The sequence below is a fragment of the Coptis chinensis genome, chromosome 8, assembly GCF_015680905.1.
Source record: "Coptis chinensis isolate HL-2020 chromosome 8, ASM1568090v1, whole genome shotgun sequence".
In the NCBI taxonomy this organism is placed as follows: Eukaryota; Viridiplantae; Streptophyta; class Magnoliopsida; order Ranunculales; family Ranunculaceae; genus Coptis; species Coptis chinensis.
Window position 1 is genome coordinate 41655013 of NC_141463.1, and position 4334 is coordinate 41659346.

Below are 4334 nucleotides of genomic sequence, written 5' to 3' on the forward strand. Positions count from 1 at the left end.
AAATTTTTGTATAAATGTTAAATGTTTATTTTGGATATGTTTTTAGCTTATTATTGATTGGTATTGGCTTTTTGTGATGTGAAGATATGAAATAAAGCTTGAAATGACTTGATATGTGTTGTCTCCTTATTAGAAAACATTAATGTTATGGTGGAAATGACTAGTAATGGTTACAAAAGTATCAGTTAGTTATAATTCAATTGGATTTTGTCAGTTGTTTGTTGTATTGTAAGTTTTAGGTTCTGGAAAAAAAAATTAACGAATTTTAGCTGAACTTTCAGTGTGTGTTTAGGAATTTAATAGTATTTAGGAATTTTGGAGCTTCTCGAAATTTGGAAATTGATTTCCAATGCTCCAATAAAATTAACGACTCAAATTAAGCTTGTTAATACACTTCAGTCATTTGTTTAAGATCTACTTCCTGGAGATACTGAAAACACACAAACTATTTTGTATATAGACTGCGGCAGGAGAGCGTTGTCTTGATTCTTGAAAGTTTTTTTCTCATCACCTGTAAAACAGCATGTTTGTTGTATCATCTCATTTCTGTATTTCGTATTATTCTTTTGTTTAATTTTTTTCTTCCATCAAAGTGTATTTGTTTTTGAATCTATTATCGATTTAGTGTGACTAAAGAAATATGAAGGATGTCTGTTTTTCTGATTTCTGTTTATATATGTACTAGGAACTAGTGACGCAGTTAAAAAAATGGGAGAGGGTGGTTTTTTTTGGGGGGGGGGGGCAAAAGTAAAAAAGGGGACAACCTTTTAATGTGTGCAGTGCTATCCTTGTCTCCTAAAAGCACAAAGCCTATACTGTGCTCTGTGCCTCTAGCACCCTAAGCCTAAGCTCTGTGCTTGTCTTAGAAGTTGGAGTTCTAATTTTCTAAAACAATACAATCTTGTAAGGTTATTCACTTATTCCCGAGCTGACATTTTATGTTTCAGGCAATTCATACAGGTGTTGATCTTGAATCCGCTATTGACACATGTTTGGGTTACTCTGCCATAGTAAATCTGTCCAAGCAGTTCATTTGTTTGTTTAAAAATTGTCTACCCAATTCAACAGAAAATTAAGATTTCCTGTTCTAATTTGGCAATAGGGTAATGATTTTATGAAAGGGGTCCGAGTTAATCCTGTTGGAGCCTTACCATCAAGATTGCAGGTAATCTGACTTCCGATAAATTCCTTGCAGCCCACTTGTCACTACATCAAAATAGTTTTAGCGGGCTGATCAATTTTGGAGAGAAGGCGGGTTGGGGGTTGCCAATGTGGCATGTTCATTGTAAACCTACCTTGAATTGGGAATGCTCTGAGGGCAATGCTCTGCTACTCCGCTGTGTATATTTCAAAAAAATTCCTTCAAATCTGTGAAAGTGTTCTCTGCTGCAGCTACTACGTATAACCCTTCTCACTATACTCTTATGAGTTGTTATTGTTTACCTTTTTGAGAGATCGATCTGACATCACCACAGCCCAAGGACCATAATGTTCATTCATTCCTAGAACTCCAGTATAGTGCAGGTGTTCTAAGTTGATTTTTCTCTTTCCATTGTAGGTTTACATAGTAAAGGTGAATGATTGATTGAAGTATATGGAGCTGCTCATTTGTTGGTGCACAGTTTAATATTGTAAGTTGCATCTCCTTAACTGGAATACTTAATAGAGCTATGATTCCATGAGCTTTAAAATTTCACATGCTTATCAACATACTAGGCCATCGTTCTATAAAATATGTATCTGTCCAATCCTGAAATTTTCTTACTAGTATCTTGTATTTAGAAAACATACGATTTATTATCCTCCATATTACCACATTAATTAGTAACTCTTTGTCAAAAGATGTTAAAAGCCACACACTTCTATGTGATTGTAATATTTATATGACATAGTCCATTTTTAACTAGTGTCTTTTGCCAAGTACATAGCTCTCCTAATCATGTATTGTGGTTGGATGTAAACTGAGTTTTGCAGTTTAAGGTGAGACAGTAAATACATTCTATTTCTTTTTATAGCCTCTTCAACCATATCCTTGAGAGGACGTTGGAAACCATGTAAACATCGTTTATTAGCCAATTTTTTTTTTGTGAAAGTACTTTGTGGATACAACAAAGGTATCCCCAAGAAAATGTTCCAATTTTCTCAGGCATTTCCAAACGTGGTGATCTCTTCATAGTTATATTTATGAAGTTGATAGTTTTTGCTTTGTGTGTTTGCTTGTAAACATGTTCTGACATATTCAGAAGATTCTCAATTTATTTGTTTCTTCGTCCACCTAAGAGTCTGTGACGAAACAACCAGAAAATAGAAATGCAGTGATGTTTCATGAAGATCGTGGTATCTACCAGGAAATATGGAAGGAAACCTTCGGATTTCATCCAAGCTCAAGCTTGGAGCAGTTGGAGAAGAGTCTGCAACAAAAGTGATTTCTCACCATCATCAACAATCTTCTAGTGAGACAGATTTTTCTGGATCAGGCCGAACAGGTTCTTTACTCTCCCCCAAGGAGTGAACATCACGTGTTAACATAATTTATGGCATGCTTTGACATACATTTGCAGTGTTGTTTTGCCATATTTTTCACTTGTACGGTCTTTGCTTATAGCTGATTACTTCTTTTATCAGTACACCTATATATGGAGGTCATATAAACATTGGTAATGAAAAAATTGATATATTTTATCTATGAAGATATCGTAGTTTTTTTACTTGTTACTTGAAGGAGATAAAGAAACATGATCTTGAAAATAACAAAAGTTTATTAGTTTCTAAGTTACCATTTTCTACAGATCATACCTTAGTTTCCATGACATGAATTGTTAAATAGTAGGAGCATGCCCTGATCTGTTAAATCTTGTTAATGGTTACATAACCAAATATGTGAACCCTCCAGGACTGCCACCTCATTTTGATATGTTAAAAATGACAAATATGATATGTCTTTGTTAATGTGTTTGTCATGCATTTCCTGCATATTACACACATAAAGACAATAATCTGACTAAATTCGGATGGCCTATTTAGATAATCATAACCCTCTTACTTTCCTTTAAAACTCTGTTACATATATGCTTTCAAGTGCATTGTATACATGTTTCACTATCTGTTCATTTTAAGTTACATTTTTTGTGATGCTTCTCTAACTTGATTTCATACTTTATTTTGCAACATTTGTTATCCCCAAAGCGTATGACAGTAGTTCTGTAGTCATTGTGGCACTTGAACAATTCTATACCATCGAACTTCGATAATTTGTGGCTACTGTATAGTTATATTTTTTCACTGCTGAGATAATAGGGCCATTTGCTATTGTTCATTCTTCTTTTTTTCATTTAGAATTCCATAGTAATTTGTTGATTTCAATTTTTTGAGCTGCTTAGTCCCTCCTTTTCCTTGAAAACCTCTACAAAGTTTCATGTGGCAACATTTTCAAAAATATTAGGGATAATATTGTTGTTTCAACTCCATATCGGTAATCATATGTAATTGGTTGTCAGTTTTCTATTTCTTAAAAGCTGGTCTGTTTGTTGAGCTTCCTGACCTTTTCCGTTTCAACAGTGAGACACCACGTTATGGTATGGGAAGTGAGACTCCTATGCATCTATCACGAATCCACTACATCTGTATATGACTCTATGCGAGATCCTAGAAGTTTGTCTCTCAATTGCCTTCCGAAAATGAATTAATTATTTTTTTGTTCTACTTTACTAAGCTATACCATCAGGATCAGGACCGCATCTCTCTGGAGCTTGAGATGGTGCCAGGGTGGCTTTGGTTCTGCATACTTTTCTTTTCAAATATTTACTCATCAGAAGTTAAACTGAAAGTTCTCTGCATGAGATTTTTGGAGTATTGAGATTTTTGTAAAATTTAGATCATTGTAATAGTGTATAGTGTATGAATTGAAATTTTAAGTTTAGAATTTTGTTGAGTGGTATGACTGTATTATTTAGTAGGTGTGGAAATGGAAAAGAATTTGAATTTACTTATATTTGGCTTCTGTTGTTATTGTTGTATGAAGATGGGTCTGTGTTAGGAAGAAATGTCCATTTTGTTTGGTTTCCTCTTGGTAGACTGGGCTTCTTTTAGCTCATTCAACGCTTTTAAAAAAAAAAATGAAAATTTGATAAACGACGCACCTTTAGTGTGAAATAAAAAAAACGACTGTTAAAAAAATGGGTCACCATCTGACATTTTGAAGTGTCGTTTTTTTGAAAAAACGACGGCTCTTTGATGTCTTTTTTCAACCGTTCTAGTGTAGTGCATATCATGTGATCAATAGATTGTTCTTCATGTTTGCAAAGTCTGCATCGAGAAACCATGTAAATACCCTT

General features: G+C 34.0%; 1 long non-coding RNA gene across 1 annotated transcript; it reads left to right on the forward strand.

The window, feature by feature from the left end:
• Positions 1-1300: 1300 nt before the first annotated feature.
• On the forward strand, positions 1301-3779 carry LOC147481488 (uncharacterized). The gene is made up of 3 exons (XR_015206985.1): positions 1301-1631; positions 2349-2486; positions 3713-3779. It is a non-coding gene; the product is annotated as an uncharacterized LOC147481488 (long non-coding RNA).
• The last annotated feature ends 555 nt before the right edge of the window (positions 3780-4334 follow it).